The sequence below is a fragment of the Planococcus citri genome, chromosome 5 (genome assembly GCF_950023065.1).
Source record: "Planococcus citri chromosome 5, ihPlaCitr1.1, whole genome shotgun sequence".
Classification (NCBI taxonomy): domain Eukaryota; kingdom Metazoa; phylum Arthropoda; class Insecta; order Hemiptera; family Pseudococcidae; genus Planococcus; species Planococcus citri.
In genome coordinates this window covers 71,071,772-71,097,344 of record NC_088681.1, presented here as the reverse complement: position 1 = coordinate 71,097,344, position 25,573 = coordinate 71,071,772, and the positions used below count along the sequence as shown (strand labels likewise).

At 34.6% G+C, this 25,573-nt stretch overlaps 1 protein-coding gene across 5 annotated transcripts in view; it reads right to left on the bottom strand.

Moving 5' to 3' along the window:
- Positions 1 to 25,573, bottom strand: part of S6kII (Ribosomal protein S6 kinase II) — a 277,023-nt gene that overhangs the window by 79,253 nt on the left and 172,197 nt on the right. The window contains exon 1 of one of the 5 annotated variants that reach the window (XM_065369805.1): positions 12,526 to 13,037. The exons of 3 other annotated variants lie outside the window; for them this stretch is intronic. The gene's annotated coding sequence lies outside the window, so the exon portion shown is untranslated. Of the gene's footprint in view, positions 1 to 12,525; positions 13,038 to 25,573 lie in introns of those variants that run through there. One more of the 5 variants, XM_065369812.1, reaches the window with a different exon arrangement.

The window sequence follows — 25,573 nt, the reverse complement described above, 5'->3', positions numbered from 1 at the left end:
GTAGCGTATTGAAATTAGTTTTTAGAATAATTAGCTTTGCAACTCCAATTTGATGGAATTTTGTGGGAATTTCGAGTTTCAAAAATCTGCTGCAGGCTCCAGAACTGCTCAAAACGGATTGAAACCGTTTCCAATCGATTTGGCATGTCGAAAATAGGGTATATCCCAAATTTCAGCATTCTTGGTCAATTTGGTAAAATTTTGGTTTTTAGTGTGCGTAGCACACTATTGGTTTCGCTTTGAGAAATTGAAATTTCAATTGCAATGAATGTTCTCTAAAGCTATCCAACCGTTTTTCGTACCTATTGGACACCATTTGAGAATCATTAAGGCGGAGGGTATAGATTTATTTTCATTCAATTCGGATGGGTAATTGCTGAGTAATTGCAATTTTAGTTCATTATTTAATGCATTAAATCCTAAAAAAGGGAAAAGGGGACTTGTAGAACACCTGCCGCTCATTGTACCCTGCTATACCCCCAGTCTATTCCATCACCAGCTGTGTTTCATTGTACCCTGTTACACCCCCGGTCTGTTAGCTGTAAATTCCAAGTGGGAGTGGTTTGGTGGGGCGTTTACCAAACAAATATATTATTTTAATGCCCTAACCCTCGTAGTGAATTCTGGCTGAGTGGTTAGGGCATGTAGGTAGGAATAGGAAATTTAGGGACCCAGGTTCGAATCCCCGTGAGGTAAGTAGGTAGGTGACAGATTTTTCGTAGGAAAATTGGATAGGTAAATGCTTTGGAGTTACCTATGTAGTACATGATAATGGGACAAAAATAATGCTGAGATTGAGTTATGAATTATGATATTATTTGCTAACTAAAAATTCATTTCATTAATTTTTTGTCTACCTATATAGGCATAAGTATAGTAAGAATTACCTTGACATGAATAATTTTTAACTTTTTACTTATAATTTAAAAATTTCTTCAAAATGAGTAATTAAACTAATTTTTGTACAATTGAAACATGTAATTTTTATCATCATGATTTAGTAAAAATTATTAAAACAAAATGATTTTTACTATTGGTACCTATAGCAAAATTTATTAAAATGATAATTTTTACTACATATACGATTACAGTAAAAGTTATTGAATGGGATCTGGTACTTGATTGTGCTAAATACCAGTATTTAGTTAAATTTTTTTGTTAAAATTACCCATATTTTTTTTCGTGTAATTTAGAGGCAATTCAAATTCTTAACATATTTTATAAGATTTAATTCTTAATTTGGAATAAGAAGCAAGTTCTGAAAATTAGTTTGAAAATTTATAAATTTGAAGACAATGGAAATTCTAAAAAAAATAAAATGAAAATTTGTATTTAAAGACGCTGAGAATTCCAAAAATTGATTAAAAGTTCTGTAAGTTGCAGATAATGTGAACTTGAAAATTATATGAAATAAGTATTGTAATATTTATGAAGAAGATGAGAATTCTGAAAAATTGGAGGCAATGTAAATTCCAAAAATTGAGTAAACGTTTTACAATTTGTGGACAATATGAACTTGAAAATTGAATTTGAAATTTTTTAATTTAAAGACAATAAGAATTCTGAAAAATTATTCAAAATTTGACTATTTAGAGGCAATGTGAATTCTAAAAATTGATTGCAAATTTCCTAACTCAGCAGCAATGCAAAATTCTGAAAATTTATTAAAAACTTTATGAAATTGTAGCGATGGGGAATTCAGGAAATTGATTTGAAATTTTGTAAATTTTAAAACAATGCAAACTATGAAAAACAACTAGAAATTTCTTAATTTTGAAGCAATACAAGCTTATAAATTATTCTGAAATACCTATTGTAATTTGGAAAATATGAAAACACTGAAAAACAATTATTATTTTGAAGTAGTGAGAGTTTCAAAAATTCTCATTACTGTGACATGGTTGATTCACTTATGCACTACCTAGATGTAATAACGGTTATAGCTGTAGAAAAGGCAGCTAGCTACGCACACTTTGCAGCTAAGCAAGCTGTCTAGTTTCCCTCATTTTTGGCCTAAATTGAATTTTCAAAAATTCGCCAAAAATCGAAAAACACATTTTAGCACTCGAAATTTTGACAGGTGATGAATTTTTGCATGATCTTTCGATCTACCTTTGTAAGGTTTGAAAAATTTCGTGCAAGTCCTAAGTTGAAATGCAAAATCTGCGATTTCGGCTGACCTGTCAATCAAAATGCCCGCCATTTTGTAAGTAAGGCCAACTTTTTTTTGGGCAAGTTTGCTTTAAAATTTTCCTTAGGATGTCCCCTTTAAGAAAAAAGTTGTCCCGGGGGATCGGCGCGGGGGAGGGGGTGCAATTACTCCTATTGTCATATGCCGGACTATAATCTTCGGAAAATTGACAAAATTCTTCGAAAAAGTTTTTAAAAAAATTGACGCAGACATTTTTGACTTTTTGCAGAAATTTTCACTCGATCTAATAATAAGATTGTGTGAAGTCTTTTCCATAAATCTAGAAACCCGTAACCCAATATTGGGCTCAAAAATCATGAAAATTGCTCGAAAAACTTCCAAGTCAAAATATTCCAATTTCACGTAAAATTTTCACAATTTTCGCAGAGAATCATTTTTTTCACTTTTTCTCAAAAATTCTGGATTTTGCCTTCGAAAAACTTTTGACGTTTAACGTGTTATTCGAAATTTTCTGATTTTTATGTCGGTATGACGTAGATATCTCAGGAAACTTTTCGAAAAGTTTTCGTATCTCTACATCGAAAATTAATTATTTTGGAAACAAGACAGAAAAAAAATGCTCATTTTGAGCTTTTCCTCGAATTCCAAAATGAAATTTCGAGTAAACCTCAATTGTGTTCAAAAACTTGCTCAACGAAGTTGAACTCCTTCCCATATAATGAAATTTTTCAATTTTTATCCGTCAGATTCTTCTCCGGTCACAAAGGGTTAAAAGAAAGCTTGAAAAGGTACTTTTTGCTAAATTTCAAACGCGAAGTTTAATTTTTCAAAATTTTTGAAAGATCGTAAATCAAGTGTAGCACAAACCTAATTTCAACTGTCTAGCCCTATCAAGTCAAATTTTGATAACTTTTACGAGTGAAATGCAAAAATTTGAAAATTTTATGAAATTTGCCAAAATGAAATTTTGTGCCTTCTATCTGATCTTTCGTATTTTTTTTCATCATCCACAAAATTTTCGCATCAATTGGAAATTTTTTCATTTTTTTCAAAATATGATATACTTATTATTTTGAAAAAATACCAACCAAAAGGTAGAAACGATCAATTTGATGAAAAACCCCGAAACGAAAAAAACCACACACGAAGAGTTCGCAAATGAAAAAAACGTTCGCTTTGAGGGGAAGCATGCTGAATGTTGTATGTACTGTACTCGTATATGTAGTTTGCGATATATAGCGATGAGTAGAAAAGGACGCGCGATAAGAGGGAAAAAACCACCTCATATTTATGTAACAAACCAAGATGTACGGTGTGCGTAATCCGGAGTAAATTGGATTCGTGTACGATGGTGGCGAAAAGCAAGATATTGTGAAAACTACACGCAGCCTTTGCCCTTTGTGATACGACGCAACGTCAGCGTCAGCGTCGGCTTGCTGTAGCTGTAGCAGTGTAGCACCTTAACCACGAACCCGAGATCATCTTGCTATCGTATCGTGTCGTCGTCGATCGCATAATATTAAATCTCACTAGATATAGCTCGTGTACTACCCGGCTTGGCTCCGCTTGGCTTCGACACAAAACGCGATATTAAATTTGCCTTTCGTTTCGTTTCGCTCCAGCTTTACTTTGGCACCTTATTTTTTACCCTTTTTTTTTTGTTCGTTTCATGTTCACCCTGTCTCGTATTTCGGATCATTGAAAAATGGTCGTGTCAATTCTTTTAATACTTGTTCGGGATACGTACATGATACATACAGGCATCGCAATTGAATTTTGAAAAAAAATAATGACTTTAATGACCTTTTTTCACCAAAAAAATGACTAAAAAATGACCTTAATATTTTCGATTTCTAGATGTTTAGACCCTATATCAACCAACACAATTCACTTTATTGGCTATGAACTGATAACATTTCAAGCTAAAAATGTACGCGGCAAAAAAGCTTTGAAATTACAGTAAAAGCTCGTTGTAACGCTCTTCAATTGATCAAAAAAAAAGAGCGTTATAAGCCAAAATGCGTTATAAGCAAAAGTCTCATTTTAACGCTGATGAGCGTAATACCGCGAATTCTCGTTTTAAAGCAAAAAGAGCGTAATAAGGTAAAAGAAGTGAAAACGTGAACTTCATTTTGAATTTGAACAACTGTTCCAATTGAAAATGAAAAAAATCTGAAATTTTACTTTGATTTTGAGGTCTGCTATAAATAATAAATGAATATAGTAATGTCAGTTTTACAAAATTGTTTTCTGTGGTCAAAATTTTCAGAAAGCCTTGCATTCTTGTTAAAAATTATCCAAAAAACTAAAAAGTAATCAATATAGCTTACCAACGTTTTGAAAAATTTCACTTTTCAGTTTTTTTCTCAAGATTACCTATGACAAAAAATTTAGAACTCTACTCTTTTGTAAAAATTCTAGATACTTAACTGCCTTTTTTGTAAGAATTGTAATCAAGCTTCTATTAAAGTTTGATAAGGTTATTGAAAAATCTTACTTTTTCTGGCCAAAATCGAAAGTAATTTTACTTGTTTGTATAACTGCAACTGTTGCAAAATTTTGCCATATAAGTTTTTTTTACTGTTTCTTAAATCAAAACTGTAAAAATTGCACAAAAAAACTGTTCTTGCGGCCGAAATTTTCAGAAAGTGAGAATTTTTTACATGAAAGTAAGCTTTTTTGTCACAAAAAATTGGTTTTATGTTGTCAAAATCATTTTAAAAATGTGATTTTTCTTAAATTTTAGAGCGTTAAAACATGAGCATTATATCGCAAATAATTTTACATTGGTTGAAATGGGGTTGTCTAGGGACCAGAGAAAATCAGCGTTATAACCGAAAGCGTTATAACGAGCTTTAACTGTATTTTTATTTGGAATATTTTCATGAAACTAACAACTAATAGTAACATCAATTTCCATTAAAGTATAAAAATAGAAAAAAATGATGAAATATTTGGAATAACTGTTACATTTTTCTTTTTTTTTTGTGTAAAATCAAAAAAAAATTTAAAGACGAGGGAAAACCATGAAAATAAGGACCTAAAAATGACTTTCTCGAAAAAAATGACTTTTAATGACCAAGATTGAAAAAAATGACCAAGTCATTATTAAAATGACCACTTGCGATGCCTGTACATACGTGATTTCGTCGGTCACATTTGCGAATCCGTCCGAGTCGCGTTCAAAATTAAATTTTGCGAATAAAGCTCCACCGAATTTCAAGTCCGTCGCAGAAAGGGTTTTGGGGACCTACGTATAAGAGTTCGCGAAGTAGTCTGAGTAGATAGGATAAGTATTGGCCAATTTGAAAAAATAAATAGTCTCGAATTCGTATATTTCCATCGCGACGTTCGAGTAAGTCGATGGATAAAATGATGACGTCAATAATGGCTGCATTCGTTGGCATCGTATACGAGCTTCGAATCAGATGCAAGGTTGCTGGATCGCGATCGGTTGTCGTAATCGTAATTATTCACATCGAATACCGAATATGTAAATGTACCAATAAATATCATCGAAGCATCGCGATAAGATACGCGAATAATGAGAGGTCGTGGTCGAATCACCGCGCTCTAATGATCAAAACATACCAATTTTTTTATTTTTTTTAACGCGACGGGGGTGAACTTACCTACGTAATAATCAATGGCTTAGGTCGAAAAATAAAACCAAAACAACAACAGCAATAACGAAAAGAAAGTAATTTTCCTATACTTATACGATAACCCACAACCCACTCTATACTTTTCGAGCACAGTACGGGTAGTTGGATACAAAGCGCAACAAATTCAAGTTGATTAAACTGGCCTCGATGAACTGAACAAAAGCCAGTCGTGGGCTTCCACAGCTAAAGTAAAAAGTGAACAGTGAAAAAAATCTATAGCTATAAAAGCTGTTGCTTCGAGTTCGAGTTCGTCGGGTTGGAGCGATAATGGAAGGGGGTTGAGGTGGTTCGTATCGACAGCTTTGGGAATTGGTTTTCATTTCAATTAACGCCATTTCGGCATTCTCACGTTTCGTAGTACGAGGGTAATTTGAAAAAATGAGCGCGAAAAAAGTTTTTTTTTTTCGTCTTCGTTGTTTGTTCGATGGAACCGAACTGCTTCTACTATGCTGCTTTTTCTAATATTCGATATGTCGTGTCGCGAATAGTTGCCTTCCTGCAGGCTGTATTGTCTCGCTTAATCGCGGGGATTATTTAATTAAAAAACTTTCTACCTAAATGGTGATATTCGATTCGAGCCACACGTCACCTAAGTAAGTTACCTGCGCGACGACGACGATGTCGTGAAAAGTTGGCATTTTTTCCAACTGTTTTGTCGTAGGCGGGCGAGTAATATTTTTAAACTTTGACAGAAAAAATACCTAACGTAAGTTGTATCGAAGGCGGTGTTGCCACGATGATGGCCTTTTTTTTTTTTTTTTTTTTTTGGTAGATAATTGGCTTTTTTATACGTGCATTCTTACGTCACACGTTGATAGTGATAATGTTGGTATACGAAAAACAAGCAGATTTCCGAATTCACAAGGAAACCTTTCGAGGTCTCCGGTTTTCGATTTCTCCAGAATTTTGAAATTTTTCCAGAACGTGTGAAAATCAGTCTGGGTGGTAAAAAATCGAGTTGTGGCTCATTCTCGGCCTTCTTATAAATAGTCCGGCATATGACAATATGAGTAATTGCACCCCCCCCCCCGCGCCAATCCTCCGAGACAACTTTTTTCTCAAAGGGAACATCCTAAGGAACATTTTAAAGCAAACTTGCCCAAAAAAAGTTGGCCTTACTTACAAAATGGCGGCTATTTTGATTGACAGGTCAGCCGAAATCGCAGATTTTGCGTTTCAACATAGGACTTGCACGAAATTTTTCAAACCTTACAAAGGTAGATCGAAAGATCATGCAAAAATTCATCATCTGTCAAAATTTCAAGTGCTTAAGTTCGTTTTTCGATTTTTGGCGAATTTCTGAAAATCCAATTTAGGCCAAAAATAGGGAAAAAATCAAAATTTTACCAAATTGACCGAGAAAGCTGAAATTTGGAATATACCCTATTTTCGACGTGCCAAATCGATTGGAAACGGTTTCAACCCGTTTTGAGCAGTTCTGGAGCCTCCAGCAGATTTTTGAAACTCGAAATGTCCACAAAATTCCATCAAATTGGAGTTGTAAAGCTGAAATTTTTTCTAAAAACTAATTTCAATACGCTACGAAGTACTGCAGGTGAATTTCAAGTCGTTTTGGAGCCTCCGGCAACTTTTTGAATATTCCTGAAGCCTTCAGCAGATTTTTGAAACTTTAAATTTTCACAAAATTTCATAAAACGGAGATGGAAAGCTGAAATTTACTCTACACTCCTCTTTTAACACCCTCTGAAGACGACTTCAGGTGGGTTCAAGTCATTTTGGTGCCTCCAGCGATTTATTTGAACATTACTGGAGCCTCCAGTAGATTTTTGAAACTAGAAATTTCCCCAAAATTTTATCAAACCAAGATGGAGAGTCGAAATTTATTCTGCAAACTAATTTCAATACGCTACGAAGTTGACTGTTGGTGAATTTCAAGTCGTTTTGGAGCCTCCAGCAACTTTTTGAAAGGTTGTATGACGTTTTTTTGGAAAATTGAAATTTCCTAAAAGTAGCTGGAAGCTTTAAAACCATTTGAAACCACCATGTGGTCTGCGAAGTAAATTTCAGCTTGCCAACCACATTTGATAAATTGATGTTGGGGAAATTTCAAGTTTCAAGAATCTATGTACTGGAGGTTCCAGTAATTTTCAAAAAAGTCGCTGGAGGCTCTAAAATGACTTGAACCCACCTGAAGTCGTCGTCAGAGGGTGTTAAAATTGGAGTGTAGAGTAAATTCCAGCTTTCCATTTCCATTTGATGAAATTTTGTGAAAATTTAAAATTTCAAAAATCTGCTGGAGGCTCCAGTAATTTTTTTAAAAAGTCGCTGGTGGCCCTAAAATTACTTGATCCCACCTGAAGTCGTCTTCAGAGGGTGTTAAAATTGGAGTGTCGTGTAGAGTAAATTTCAGCTTTACATCTCCATTTAATGAAATTTTGTAAAAATTTAAAGTTTCAAAAATCTGCTGGAGGTTTCAGGAATTTTCAAAAAAAGTCGCCGGAGGCCCTAAAATTACTTGAAATTCACCTGCATTACTTCGTAGCGTATTGAAATTAGTTTTTAGAATAAATTTTAGCTTTACAACTCCAATTTGATGGAATTTTGTTGAAATTTCGAGTTTCAAAAATCTGGTGGAGGCTCCAGAACTGCTCAAAACGGGTTGAAATTTTTTAATCGATTTGGCATTTCGAAAATAGGGTGTACCCCAAATTTCAGCTTTCTTGGTCAATTTGTTAAAATGTTGATTTTTTCCCTCATTTTTGGCCTAAATTGGATTTTCAAAAATTCACCAAAAATCGAAAAACGCACCTAAGCACTCGAAATTTTGACAGATGATAAATGTTTGCATGATCTTTGGATCTACCTTTGTAAGGTTCGAAAAATTTCGTGCAAGTCCTATGTTAAAACGCAAAATCTGCGATTTCGGCTGACCTGTCAATCAAAATGGCCGCCATTTTGTAAGTAAGGCCAACTTTTTTTTGGGCAAGTTTGCTTTAAAATGTTCCTTAGGATGTCCCCTTTAAGAAAAAAGTTGTCCCGGTGGATCGGCGGGGGGGGGGGGGGGGGGGTGTGCAACTACTGCTACTGTCATATGCTGGACTAAAAGAGATATATATTCACATTCGAGCTGATTTTCAGGCGGACCACCTCATCCATTCCACATTGCTCAATATGTACTTTCATATACGTACGTACGTAAACAATTATTAAGAAATCGAACGAATGAGCAAAAAACGTCGGAAATACACTCGAACTTTAACGCCAATAACGATGTCTTTCGATGTGACGACGCAAAAAGAAAATCGCTCGAATAACGTCAAAATTACATATTTTATTACGACTGCAAATTGCACAATCGATCGTTACCGCGGATCCGGAGAGAGCTCGATAAACAACAACCGACGCTTTCAAAAGACCTTTCAACTACGAGTATGTACCTCTACCTATATGCATCCGTATTATTATGAGAACAAATTAATTGCAAGAATGTGTTCGGAGGGTATACTCGAGCGTAATTTTGTATACGTATATTCTCGAATATGAGAGCGATAGAAAAATTCGCGTATTCGCAAAAATATTCGTAATATTCGTTTTCTCTCGTCTGCTCGGCGGCACTTCTACTCACCACCCTTCGGTGCTCTGCTGCTTACGCTTACTTAGCAACATGTACATATCTCTCGATGAAGCTCGAATGTAGATATTTTTATGGTGCGATGCGTCTACTCTTCTCGCGTTACATTAGCAAATTTTAAAAATCTATTCAATTGAAGGAATGTTTGCTTTGCTTGGCACAAATCTAGTCACATTCGATGGCATATAAATGTTGCATGTACTCGAAGCAAAGCTATGTAATATTTTCATTCTAGAAGTACATACACGACGTATCTACTATTTGTATGATGTTCATTATTCATCGAGTATTTAATCTAAATATTATTTCTTTTCTCAGAGTTGTTAGATTACAAACAATTTCTGTATTTTTTTTTCGATTCAGTTTTATGTACTTAATGTGAATGAGCAGGACATGGTTACTTAATGTAAGAAAGTACATAAATGTAATTACACGTGGATACGTGGAGAAATACATACATATAGCTCCCTCCCCAGCACATTTTTACCTAATCCTGAAAAGGCAGTTAAACTCGTATATACCTACGATTAAAGGAACCATTATGAAATTTGCGAGACGATAGGGGGTGCATTAGCCTTGAAATTAGATATAAAAATTGATGGTTTCACTACGCAACATGTAATGCACGTATGCGAATCGCAACTGTTGTTCATGTCATTAAACTCATCATAGCCAGCATTACGCACCTACGCAAGTTTTGACAGAAAACATCGTCACGCGACGATGAATACTCTCAATTGGCTACCTGTTGCTGACGACCAGGATTCGTATTACTTAATTTGAGCATTCCGCAACACAAGTAAGTAAAAGTATATCTAGACGAATTTCGTCAAAAAATAGAAAAAATTCAATCTCCAGTTCTCCACCTTCGATGTCCTTAATCACTCTCCAATTTCTTTTCGACACAACACAAAGCACAGGTCAAAAAGCTCCTCGCTGCAGTTTAGGGGTGGTTCCTATTAAACTTGTCAACATTTTCTTTGCTGTTTTTCTCAATTCCCACTCTCTCCGAATAGTTGTTGATTTATATCTCGTTGCAGCTTGAATGGACAATTTTATTCAAGGTGTCTTCTTACAAAACTTTAAAATGAAAAAAACAGAGCTTTAGCAGGACTTTTGGCAGGGCAATTTTTTTTTCAAACACATTCAGATTTTTTTTGGGGGGGGGGGGGAGAGGGGGAAGAGAATGAGTTGAAACATGTATTATCAAAAAATTGTGATTTACTAAAAACTTCGCAAACTTCAACAAACATTATCAGTATTTTACCGAAAAATATGGGCAATTTACCAAAAGTTACCGAGAATTAACCAAAAATTACGGGTAATTCAAATGAATTTGCAAGTAGGTAATTTATCAGAAACAGAAATTACGAAAGATTTACCGAAAATTACCAGCAGTTTACAACAATTTACCTGGTAAATTATCACAAATTATTGGTAATTACCAAAAATATGATTCTGATCAGAAATGGAAAGTTTTTGAACACATAAAACAGACCTAATTTTCTCTATTTTTACCAATGGAAAGTTGTTGGGGGAAGGGGGTTTATAAAAGAAAATTGAAAAAACTTGGAAGACCTTATTATTTTTACCAATTCTGTTTTATTCGATTTTTCTTGTTTTTTTTTACCTGATTTTGGGATATCCATACAAGGGGCCGACCAACATGACTCGAGTGATGGGGGGACAGGTTTTTCTCGATAACAGGATTATTAAGAATAATTTTGTCGCAAAACTGCAAAATTTTTGATTGATTTCTTTTTCAATTTTTCAAGAGGAGGCAGAGGGCTCCAGACACGACTTTTTTTTTGGGGGGGGAGGGGGACTCGAGAAAATCAAAAAATAGGGAAGTATATTCTCAAAAAACACAAAAAATGTTGGGAGGTGGTGGTTCAAGAAATCTCAACTTCAAAATAAGATCCACCCAGCTACTCTCGAAACAACAAAGCTAGTGGTAGTGAGTAATAAAGGAGACAGACACAGCAGCCTTAACACTATATCACCACGAGTACGTAAAACAACTGCTGAAAATAGTCGACGACAAAAAAAAAAAAATTGAACGAAATACCTATTTGAAAAACACATCGTGCAACGGAAATACGAATTCATCCTCAAGAATGGGCACCCTTATAAATAGGTAATCGCAAAAAACTTCCATAAAAACATCATTTTTGCCGAAATCGCTCCCGAATCGAGATTCAAGTCAAGACTCAGACAATCAGACATTCGTACAATTTTTATTTTCAAATGTACCTACATACATAAAACCTTCGAGGCGATTTCCGGCCCAATTTTACGAGTACTCGCGACAAAAAAATATACCTCGGTTACGTACCTACTCGTATTGTGTAGATAAAGATAAAGGTAAAAAGTAGGTACATGCGCCGGAAACGATATACCAAATTGATAAAATACGATGGATGTTTTTCACGGTCGTCGCTCGTCCGATATCCGAATGCTAAAAACTTGACAAGTTAATAAAAACCCGTGTAAGTTAACGTACAATGTCTAAAGCACGGCCATTATTGACACAAGTGAAAAAAAGAAAGAAAGAAAGGAACTAATTCCGATAAGCTCGTTTTCTTTTTTCAAGGTTTGCCAAAACGACGCTCGCTCGGTTCGCCGCGCCATAATATTCCAACCTTTTCGGCACACGATCATAATACTCGACTCGCGTATATGCAAAACCCAAAAGTGTTTTTATACGGATTCGCTATAGCGCAATAAATCACCTCAAAGGTCATCGGTAAAAAAAAACCTATCGATTGGGGAAATTCGAAAAGCCATTTTTCTCGTACAAGAAATCACTCGGGCTGGGTAGTGGGTACCTATTTTTGTCTCACGCTATTTCCATATTCCCCCTCGACCAATTGATGAAACAAAATGGCCGCAATTTGGCCAAAAAACTAGATTTATCATCGAATCGAATAATAGTCCCGGCGGTCCAGCGATTCTGGGTAGGTCTAGGTACTAGGTATAGTGCCGGAGAAATGTCAACGACGACGTTCAGCTCGCTGACGGTAAAAACCATTACTCAGGTCGTGAATTCGTATTTCCGCACGTCACGTCCGCTTTCTATCGCGCCCATAGCGCCAACGCATAAATCAAAAACTTACCACGCGCTAATATCGAGCTCAAATCACGCATCACAATAGCTATCGAGGAAGTTGCGAGTAAAAAAAAGGCGAAAATAAAAAGCTAATCGTAGTTGAGAAAAAAAGCACGCGAATTGTAATCGAGGTTTTTCACAACCCACCGAAAGCTTTCAGCTTTGCACTAATAGGTAAGCGAACTCGACAGTTAATTTTCGTTCAATTCGAATTCGAAAACGGTAGCTAGGGTGGCTATAACGAGTACCCTACCTATCCCACAACAAGATGCACGAAAAAGAAATAAACAAAAATCACAACAACACTACGAATACGATACCGGACGTGTTCGTAGAACTATATAGTAATACACATGCAGGTAAACACTACTAGTATAAACAGAAACACGCCGATTACGATCCAACAAGAGAACAAGTGTGGTAATCGTACATAGTACGGTAGGTAAGTTACATTTTACACCAATCGAGCAACCAACAACAACACGTTCCAAACGAATAAACCAATCTAATGGCAATTGCCCTATCGTGGCACCAACTCACGAGTCACAACCATAACCATAACCATAGGTGCTTATAGTGTTAAATATTTGGCATTCGACTCGACATTGGACATTTTATCATTTCACCTGTACTACTCGTATCTAATACGTATTTATGTACTAAATACTACGTAAACACAAGTCAGATATCCTATAAAATACACATACCACACAGACCTAATCAAGACCTAAGTATAACGAATACGTAGAGTCATAATATCCGCATCGTGCTAATCAGCTTGCCTATTCGCAATTACACGCATGTCATGCTACGAGTACATAACACTGAGAACCGGTTCACAAATAGATGCACGTTGACGTTGCATCGAATTGTCATCATCATTACTATAAATATATCTGAGCCCATCATCCTACCAGTACCGGTATTTCCAATTTCCATATACTTAACATAGTACATTATGTATGAATTGGTACACGTTTATCAGTTCAATTCATACGTATGTATTTGCAACCAAAATATCTTGAAAAGTAATACGTCAATGTCTCGAATAGCTACAGTTATCCTTCACTCATTAGTTCTATTGGATACGAGAAATTGAAACATCCGTCCTTCTCTATTTCTATTACAAAATAGGTACCTAATATTAGTAAAAAAAAAAAACTATTCCATTCGCCCAAAATGGTTACACCATAAACCGCGTTGAAAATGTTTAAATTTTGATAAATTTAAACCATTGCCCCTTCAATTTCCAAAATACAGGATACCTTTCTGAAAATTGATAAAATACTTGTTCACTCAAAATCTCAGAAAATCTTGTGAAATTGTGTAGATCATTGAACATTGAAAAAAATCTATCAAATATTACCAGAATAGAATGCCATTTTCTAAAATACTCCATTAATTAATCATAAAAACAGCTAAATCGACATAAAAAACCAAGAAAATCGCGATATTTTTTTAAATAATGGAGCAAAACGTGACAGAAATTGCTCAAAAATATCGTTAAATCTTCCGAAAATAACATGAAAACTTATAAAAAAGACTAGAAATTGATTAAACATTTCAAAATCGTGTCGAAATTGGAAAAAAATTGCATAAAAATATCATTAAAACATTAGCCAAGAGATCATCAAAAATATTGATGAAATGTCAGAGAAAAGAAAGCAAAAGACAACAAAAAACCGCTTAAAATACTTTTAAAACTGGCGAAAATGGCAGAAAACTTGAAAAAATTATTGAAAGTTTCAAAATTTGAAGAAAACACGTTGATAAAAATTTTAAAAATTAAAAAACTTGAAAAATGATCACGAAAATTGAGCAAAATTCTGCAGAAATTGCTAAAAATCCCATTAAAACGTACGTTAAAACGACATAAAAACTGCTAAAAACGATTACAAATTGAGAAAAAATTTCGAAATATTTGAAGGAATTTCTGAAAAAAATTACACGAAGGTATTGTGAAAGCTGTAAAATTTACATAAAAATCAATAAAATCATCAACGATTGATAGTACTTAAAAGTTCCAGAAAATTGAGCAAAACTTGGCAAAAAAATTGTTTGAAATTAAAACTTGAGTGAACTTTTGAAAATAATTTATTAAAACTGTTGAATACTGCAACTAAAAATGCATAAAACATTGGTTTTCGTAGCCTCAGTTTTTGTTTGTTTTTTAGTTTTGTTTTCGTTTTCAGTTTATTCAGTCGTCAGATTTTTTCAAAAAACGCATTTCTTCGGTTTTTATTTTAATTTTTTTAAAATTAGTTTTCATTTTTTTTCCAAAATTCAGTTTCTACGTTTGTTTTTTTTCGTATCAATATTTTCAATTTTAACAACCTTGCCAAAAAGCATGAAAAATTCACAAATTGTTAGAAAGATTTCAGCAAAAAATTCATAAATCACACAAAAAACTATGCATAAAACAATTGAAAGCCACTAAAAATTTCTAAAACCTTACGAAATTGAAATAAAATTTGGAAAAATTTGCGCCAAAACATGATACAAATCGCAAAAAAATCATCAAAAACGTTGAAATTTCAAAAAAATGGACTAAAATGTACAAAAAATATAGCAAATAACTTAGAAACATTTGAAAACACCTAAAAACTGAACAAATCATTTCGAAATTGAACTTTCGTATTGGCAAAAGTTATCAAAAATTAAGTATTTATAAAATTTTAGGAAAATTGAGCAAAACTTGGCAAAAGTATCCTGATACTGAAATTACCATAAAAATAGTCGAAATCTACCAAAAATTGATAATATGTACCCTACTTATATTTCGAAATTCAAGCAAAATTTTTAAAAAATTGCATTTCGTCAGTAATGTACTATCTTGGCATCTATCAAAAAAAAAAAAAAAAAAAAACAGCAAAATTGGCCTGAAAGTTTCAAAAAAATTAATCCAATATCATCAATTAGTAATTGAAATTTCGTCAAGATTGCATAAATCATTATAAATTTTGCTAAATTGACAGACCAGTTGCATTAAAAATTACCATAAACTGATGAAACGCCAATAAAATTGAACAACATTTCGGAAAAGTTTATTCAAATTTTGCCAAAATGTCATGAATAAGAAAACCAAATTTGTAAAATAGAGTTTTTCAATTTTTTCCAAAAAATTTTCCGTACTGTAGTCCTTTTCCAAAGTTATCAATTTACAAAGATTTCATTTTGGAAATTTTCTCACTTTTTCAAAAGAGCGAAATACCCCTCCCCCCATTTTCCACATAATGGACATCCTAAAAAATGCAAACATTTTTTAAAATCAGATGACCTATCCATCGGATTATGAGGCAACATTGGCAATCAGCAGATAATGGATTTCGTATCAGTTTCATTTCATAGATGTGCATAATACAAATATAATATTGAATTGTCTCAAAATTACGTACTTACTCAAAGTATTTATTCTGACAGCAAAAAGTTGTACTCACCTAAAACAAAATAAAAATTACGGATTAGATTATTACAAATAATCATCTCGTAGCATAAATGATCAAATTAATGATCCAGCCCCCCCTCATCATCATTGTTAATAAATCTCAGAAATTCGAGCATGAGAAAAAAAACTGAAAGCAAAACTCAATAATCAACTCGAGTACGACTGTAATTCGAGCTACAAATTTATATTTACCACGTTCTATCGAATTCATCATCAAAAAAAAAATTACAAGAAAGGTAAGGTAACCATCTGAATAACAACCACGATAGATTCACGAAAAAAAAAACATTCCGTAACAATATTTTCAACAAAATAGGATTAGAAAAATTTTCGCCATCGCGAAATTGAATTTTCGAACACGTGGTTTTCACGAGCCGAACGAAACGAAAATTGGAAAAACATAAATTTAAAATTTATTATCAATATTGCGAATGGCGAAAAATGAAAAACTCGAGGTCAGCGATCTCAATAATAGATGAATTTAGACTCGATATCGATAGCTTTACGGTGCAATACGTTACTCGTATCCTATACCATATCGCACGTAATTTTGAATTTCAAAAATACTACTATACGTAGGTATAGGCACACTCGATACGATAGCAAAATTATTCCAGTCAAGGGCGATAAAAAAAAACACACCCACGTAAAATTCGACGATGACGGGTATTCCACAATTTACGCTTATTGATTCGAGTATTTTTGTTTCAGCGGTTACGTTTCGCCATCCATTTCCCCGATCTACAATTTGTAACAGAAACACAGCCAACAAGGTACATACTATATATACCTACATGTAGACTGTAAATTTAATTTTTTTTCCACCGTTCGAAAAAGGTGTCATTTATAGAACTATACTAGTCGTAGGTATAGTCTGAGAGAGAATGAGGCGTCGCAAAGAGATTATTAATAACGTACGAGGAAAAAATCGGAAACGATATCGTTATTCGTTACCTTATACGAGTAGCATACGAGTATAGAGAGAACGAGAGAACGGCAATCTTATCCGAGGGCTTAAAAAAAGGTAAACTCGACGACACGTCGATATGAGATCATTACGAGGGATAATTTAGTTTATTTTTCCTCTTTTGAATTTTGGCGCAGTTCTATCGACGGAGAGCAAAAAAAAAAAAAAAAAAGGCTGCGATAAAAATACACGAAACGTTTCTCGATTTACGATATATAGCGTACTTCTAGGTATATGTTTTGGAGCATCTTTCGCTAACTTTTTATTAGTGAACTTAAAAAAGGTGAAAAATCACGTTCACTTTTTCACGTCGTCGCCCCTCGTACACATGTGTAGGCCATGGGGGGGCCCGGCGGCTAGGGAGGTTTACAGGCACTTCACAGACTATATGTGGCAATTTTTTTTGGCGCGCGTATGCTCGAGGGTACAAATGAAAAACCACGCGTTTCAATTAAATTCGGGAAATCCCACCATTTGCTGAACGATCACATTTTATACCCATATACGTATTCGTACAGCTCTCTATAAGCACATGATAAACCAAATCACGCGAGGCCAACGATAAAAGCATCGCTCTCATTACGAAGCTTATCACTTATCAGCCACTTAAAAGTTTGTCTAAGTACTGCACAAAACCCCACATTAGCATGAAATACAAAATACATCTTTCGCAACCAATTAAATAATAATAATATCAATTTGAAAATATTGAAAAAAAAACTATAATAAACAAACAATATCACACTGTATAATTTATCGAGATCGGAGTGCACAGATCGATCGAATTCTACACAAATGGCATATCAATAATACATACATCGTATTCTCGCCTGTGTTTCCCATAATTTTCGAAAATAAAAATACCGAGTCCAATTAGAAGAGAACAATAAACAGAACGCATTACGAGTACATCACATTATTTTTATTGCCCTCAATTTACGCGTAAAAATAACACCACATCGACAACATTGTCCTCGAATCCGAAATATGCATGACCTACGTATCGTATCATTTGTACCTAAATTTATCATTTTTTGTTATCTTTATAATCATTAAATACGATATACGTATATGGACTTGGGCGAATGGGTGTGTGCGTATATAAAACAATCATAAGGTAATTTCCGGACTTTTTGTCGAACTTGACTCGATGAAAATAAAGCTCTTTATCTCAATCTACGTACATATAAACCATATGGATTACGACGAGTTGAATTGCACACACGGATATATTTTTTCCTTGAATTTTTCAATCGAACCTCGAGTAAAAATTAACTCGAGTGATCACATTATTTGAAAAAAATATTGTCAATTGGAATTTTTATGCCCATCTTCACCACTTCGCCCTAAATTCGTACCTACGAGGTGGAAATTGGTTTGAAAATTACGTCGTATCAAATAATTTCGAGTACTGTTTTAACTTTATTCTATTGATCACACGGATTTCTAAATTTTCTCAAAAGCGTTATCACACTAACGAGAAAAATGTTTAAAAAATTGCTAAAATTCAAAATATTTTTGAAAAAAAATTAATTTTAGACGATTTTAGTGGACGACTACGAGCAAGAATATGATATCGACAAATGCATTATTTGGAAGGATGTCGATTAAAAATTGAAAATTTGCACGGACTTAATTTTTTTATTTTCTGCAATTTTTGGTTGTGAGGGGGGGGGGGTAATTTTATAGAGGGGACCAACATTGTTTGAGGAGCAGGACGAGGAGGCTTTCGCTAGAAAATGACATCATTATTAGTCCGGCATATGACAATAGGAGTAATTGCACCCCCCCCCGCCGATTCTCAGGGACAATTTTTTTCTTAAAGGAGACATCCTAAGGAACATTCTGAAGCAAACTTGCCCAAAAAAAAGTTGGCCTTACTTACAAAATGGTGGCCATTTCGATTAACAGGTCAGCCGAAGTCGCAGATTTCGCGTTTCAACAGAGGACTTGCACGAAATTTTTCAAACCTTACTAAGGTATATCGAAAGATCATGCAAAAATTTATCATCTGTCAAAATTTCAAGTGCTAAAGTGCGTTTTTCGATTTTTGGTGAATTTTTGAAAATCGAATTTAGGCCAAAAATGAGGGAAAAAATCAAAATTTTACCAAATCGACCAAGAAAGCTAAAATTTGGGATATACCCTATTTTCAACATGCCAAATCGATTGGAAACGGTTTCAACCCGTTTTGAGCAGTTCTGGAGCCTCCAGCAGATTTTTGAAACTCGAAATTCCCACAAAATTCCATCAAATTGGAGTTGTAAAGCTGAAAATTTATTCTAAAAACTAAATTCAATACGCTACGAAGTACTGCAGGTGAATTTCAAGTCGTTTTGGAGCCTCCAGCGACTTTTTTGAAATTTACTGAAGCCTCCAGTAGATTTTTGAAACTTGAAATTTCATCAAACTGAGATGGAGAGTCAAAATTAATTCTGAAAACTAATTTCAATACTCTACGAAGTTGACTGCTGGTGGATTTCAAGTCGTTTTGGAGCATCCAGCGACTTTTTGAAAGGTTGTATGGCGTTTTTTTTGGAAAATTGAAATTTCCTAAAAGCAGCTGGAAGCTTCAAAACCATTTGAAACCACCATGTAGTCTGCGAAGTAAATTTCAGCTTGCCAACTCCATTTGATAAATTAATGCTGAGGGAATTTCAAATATAAAATATCTACTGGAGGCTCCAGTAAATTTCAAAAAAGTCGCTGGAGGCTTCAAAACGACTTGAAATTCACCTCCAGTACTTCGTATAGCGTATTGAATTTAGTTTTTAGAATAAATTTCAGCTTTACAACTCCATTTTGATGGAATTTTGTGGGAATTTCGAGTTTCAAAAATCTGCTGGAGGCTCCAGAACTGCTCAAAACGGGTTGACTCCGTTTCCAATCGATTTAGCATGTCGAAAATAGGGTATATCCCAAATTTCAGCTTTCTCGGTCAATTTGGTAAAATTTTGATTTTTTCCCTATTTTTGGCCTAAATTGGATTTTCAGAAATTCACCAAAAATCGAAAAACTCACTTTAGCACTTGAAATTTTGACAGATGATAAATTTTTGCATGATCTTTCGATCTGCCTTGGTAAGGTTAGAAAAATTTCGTGCAAGTCCTATGTTGAAACGCAAAATCTGCGACTTCGGCTGACCTGTCAATCAAAATGGCCGCCATTCTGTAAGTAAAACCAACTTTTTTTGGAGGATCGGTTGGGGGGGGGGGGGTGCAATTACTCCTTTTGTTATATGCCGGACTAAGTATACGTTTTTTAAATCAAAACCAGTCGACGAGCACTTGTTTATGAAAACAAGGCGAATGTCCAATTTCAATTTCTGGGACCCTCCCACCTCCCAATTTGGAAAAGGTCTAAAATAAAAATCGAGACATTTTTTTAGGAAAAATTGTGTTTTTTCAACGTACCTCAAGCTCAAATACAAAATTGGAACCGATTCAAGTCTCATTAAAGGGAAGATATGCCTCAAAAAGTAAATTTCAGCAACTTTTGGGCCCTCCAAAAAAATGTTAAAACAACTGAAGCACCTACCTACATTACAAGAAAACATATTTCATTTTTAGTACAACGGATCCTGAAAATCGGGAGAAAATTTGAACCGCATTACCTCTGTTGGAGGAGGGGAGGGGAAATACTCCACAAAAATCAATAAGGGCACAAATTAGAAAAGTTCCCTCAATTTTGAAAACCTCTCGACGAGTATTTTAAAAGTTCATTACGAAGGAATCAACTGTCACGACTTGAAATGTAAATCGGAGATTCAATCTCGAAAATTTCAAAAACCAACAAAAAATTTGACTGATAACTTCTTCTTTAGCGAGTGCAGGATAAATTCTAAACGACGACCTTCGCTTCTCAAACCATTAATTTTTTTGTCTCGAGTCGAGTCTACCGTCTACGTGCGAATATCTACCTACGGGCTACGGCTACGGAGACCGATGAAGTTGTCACGCCTGTAATGACAGAACATTTGCCTATCGTAGTAAGTTTCAGGAGCAATATGTTGTCGGTAACATTGAAACGTCAAGACAAACATCTACAAATTGGAAAGAAATTCCTCGCTCCTTAATTGAGTGATACAAGGTATCGTAAATTTTTTTCTACTTTTCGTTTGTTTCATTTCTCCTAATTAGAGCAACTTGAATGTGAAAGAAAAGAGTAAAATTTCAATCGAGTGGAAATAAAACTGTTTGAACGAGTACGAGTAAGCAAAGCTCATTTTGTACAAACATAGACGACGGACTTTTTCGATAAAGAACTTCTGAGAAAAAGATTTAGTTTAGAAAGAAACACTGTAGTTTTAAAACAAAAAAACTTTAACGGGTATTTGATACAGAGACGTCAGGTGGGGTGAAATGACGTAGCGGCGCCGGACTTGACAAAAAAAAATCATGATTTTTATTAGCAGATTTAGCAATAAATTAAAACCAACCACTAAAATACTTAAGTAGGTATTTTAGCATTTTCGTAAAATATTGAAGTTTTTTTTCACAACATTTGTAACAATTTATTCGTACCTACGAATAGGTATCACATTTTTGACCATTCTTACTGTCTAAATATGTACATAATTGAAGTTATTGAAAGAGTTGTAGGTAATTATTTCAACGCATTTACCAACCTTCATTGATTTTTATGGCTTCGCAATCAACTTTCGTACCTACACTACTACGAACTGCAGCCTTTAAGATTTTAACACCCCAAACTAAATACAAAAGAGCAACACTTCCAACAACAAAATAATAATATAACTTATACGGCATGCTACGGGCACTATTCGAATATTTTCTTTTCAAACTTGACCGTTTGGCGTTTACACATTTTACACCGAATATTCGAGGCACGACGAGCACACGTACAACAGCTAATTTCTCGCCTTTCTTAAATACACGTAAAAGTATAAGTCAGTTAATTGAAAATCGATTCGAGCTATTTTCAAATTAACGACAAAATTACAGGCGCTAATCCATCAACAACAAAGTGGCTCGAAACATCGTTCAATTACAAATACATAAACGTCTACAAGTCTACAACAACGACACGATATACAGTTTTCAATAATCGAGTTTCCAGAAACAAAAAAACTACGCAAATTATGGTTTTCACGACACAATGCGCCTAATAAGAATGAACGACGAGAAAAAAATAAATAAATGAACGAAAGAAAAGATGAAAGAACAAAACCCCTTTGAGCGATTTGTTTGAGAAAGCACTACGTTCATTAGCATTAGCGCATTCGACGAGTTTTGTTGTATAATTAAGCGGCGCGGCGTAACAATTATCGACAATGGATTTCATTAGTCTCGACTAAACGTTTACTTTAGGAGCGAAAAGTATTAGAAAAAGGTCGACAGAGGCAGCTGTTTAAGCTTTGACGGAGAAAACCAATCGACGACACGCGACTAGAGAGTTACGCAACAAAACTTTTTTCTAGATTTTTTTTTTTTAGACATTCCGATATTCGTCGATTCGCGATATGTACAGGTAGAATCCAGATGAAAAATGTAACCGAAAAAAAGTTCCTCGTCCGCGAACGAATCGATTCATTCAAATACTCGTAATTTTTGATGAATGGTGAATCATTCACGAACGAATTGATTCGTATAAGTGACTCGCTCGCGAACGAATCAATTCATTCAATTAATTTTTGATAAATCGTTCACGAACGAATCGATTCATTTAAATAATTTTTGGTGAATCGTTAACGAACGAATTGAATAATTTGTGAGAAATCATTCATGAAAGAATTGATTCGTATAAGTGATTCGTACGCGGACGAATCGATTCATTCAATTAATTTTTGATGAATGGTGAATCATTCACGAACGAATTGATTCGTATAAGTGACTCTTTTGCGAACAAATAAATTCATTCAATTAATTTTTGATGAATCGTTCACGCACGAATTGATTCGTGTAAGTGACTCATTCGCGAACGAATCGATTCATTTTGTTAATTTTTGGTGAATCGTTCACGAACGAATTGATTAATTTATGAGAACTCATTCATGAAAGAATCGAGTCGTATAAGTGAATCGTTCGCGAACGAATCGATTCATTTTGTTAATTTTTGGTGAATCGTTCACGAACGAATTGATTAATTTATGAGAACTCATTCATGAAAGAATTGAGTCGTATAAGTGAATCGTTCGCGAACGAATCGATTCATTTTGTTAATTTTTGGTGAATAGTTCACGAACGAATTGATTCATGTAAGTGAATCGTTCGCGAACAAATCGATCAATTTAAATAATTTTTGGCGAATCGTTCACGCACGAATTGAATCGTATAAGTGATTCGTTCGCGAACGAATTGACTTGTATAAGTGACTCCTTCGCGCACAAACTGATTCACGTGTTAATCAATTTTTGGTGAATCATTCGCGAAAGAATGAATCAATTCGTTGGCAAATGATGATTAGATCACCCTGATGAAACGAGCGAAAAAAGAGAAACCTCAAATCAAAAGCTGCCCCAATCTCCTCTCAACTCTTCCCTATTGTTCACCTGTAGATAAAGCTTCATACACGATGAGCTCCAATTCTGTTTACACAGAAAGTATCTATAACCTACTGTGGAACAATCAAAACCTTCATCGAACGTGAGGTGATCGAGATGGCACGAGTTCGTAGACAAAACGCCTGATATAACTTCATTATGCAAATTATTTGAAACGTAAGCCAGAGTGGTGTCAAAAATAAACAAATACGCGATACTACGAGTATAAGACGACGTCTTGTACGATACGATTATTCAAAAACTCCATCGCTTACTACATGAAAAACGAATACACCAAGGTGAAGTGAATCTCAATACATACGCAGAGGATAACATACGAGATGCAGATATAAAAAATGGTAAATTATTCACGTTTTTTTTTCTTAATTTTGCCACGAGCATCAACATTCAACAGTTCAACATGAAATACATGAGACGATATGATTAAAGCAAGGTTAAGATTAGACGTACATAGAATGATACACAGAATATGAACAGGGGGAGGGGAATACAGCAAAAAAAAACATTGTTAGTCGAATTTACGATAAAAATTATCAAAATTCGCTGTGAATTTTCATTGCTTTCAGAGTATTTGGGGCACATACATCAACTTCGAAGGCGAAAACGAAATATCAAATAAATGCCTATCTCGAAGCTTTAAAAAAAAAAACAATAAAAAAACACTATAAAAATTTGCCAAAAGGGAAAGTCAGTTTTTTTTCTCATTAAAGCGTTGAAATTTCGTTTACAACGCTGTTTTTTTTGGGTTCCTTTTGCTTGTTTGAGTCTGCCATTACAAAGGGCAACGAATACACAAAACACGACTGAAAGGGACAGCTATGGCAACGAAAGGAATGTTTTCAAAATTTCAAAGCGTTATTCGTGTGCTGTAGCAGACTCGACTGTTTGCAGCATACCAGACGTCGTCGTCGCACCATCGACGCGACGGGATCGAAGATGCTATTTGTCATACTGCGAGTACTCTTATCCTTATACTGATGTAATTCAGGGTCAACACATACCATCAGAATGTAAATAATACAGATTCGCGTAACGCTGCAGTTATAGAGATTATTCGTATCCCAAAAATAGAATTTTTGCTGGAGAAACTAAATTTTTGCCCCTTAAATTGGAATTCTTGTTCCAAAAATTGATTTGAATTAATATTTTTTCCCTCAGGAATGGATTTTTAGCTCTCAAAACAAGATTCTGTTTCACGAGGAGAACTTTTGTTGCAAAATTATTTTTCCAAGAAAAGAAAATTTGGATGAAAGGAATTGGGTTTATGCTCAAAAATATGATTAATCCCTAAAAATGAAATTTACTTTTGTTCTGTTAATGTAAATTTGGTTCCAATAGGAAGTACATTTTTTTTCAACATAGAATTCAATCCAAAAATGGAAATTTTGCCTCAGAAAGGAAATTTAGCCTCTGCTCAAAAATGGAATTTTCTTCATAAAATGAAATCTTTGTCTGATGAGGAATGAAATTTTCAAAGCTCAAAAATAGGATTTTGTATTTACCAAAAATTGAGTTTTTTTGGCTTAAAAAAATTGGGGGTTTGTGTCTCATGGAATTTTACCCCAAATATTGAATGTTTTCTTCAAAAAAAAGAAACTTAGTCCATGGGTCAAGATCGTACACTCGACTGGAAAATAAGATAAGAACTATGATTTTCTTCAGTTTCAAAACTGAAACTGCCTGCCCCCTAAAATGGGATTCATTTTTTGCAACAATTTTACAATCTCGACCAACAAAGCTTACAACCGACTGCACCCCCCCCCCAACTCAAAAATGCAAAATGTGCCCGTAAAATAGACAAATCACCGATGAACTGGATGGAATATTCTCTCACGTTATTGATGTCGCAGCAACCTCGATGTATCCAGCAGCAAAAGGGTGAAATTCAAATACCTACGTAATTGTCGCACGATCCGGATCAACGAATTAATACGCTACTTCCGGATTAGGCCGATTACCCAGAACCCTACTCTCTGGCTGTAGGTCTGTGGGAATTAGGAAAACACTGGTAAAATCGCTGGGTCGTCGCGTCGATTATTATTACGATGAGGACAGTATAAACAGTGGCGTCGAATCGAGTCGCTCTGCGCTGCGCCGCCCGATGTTGAGCTGCCACATAA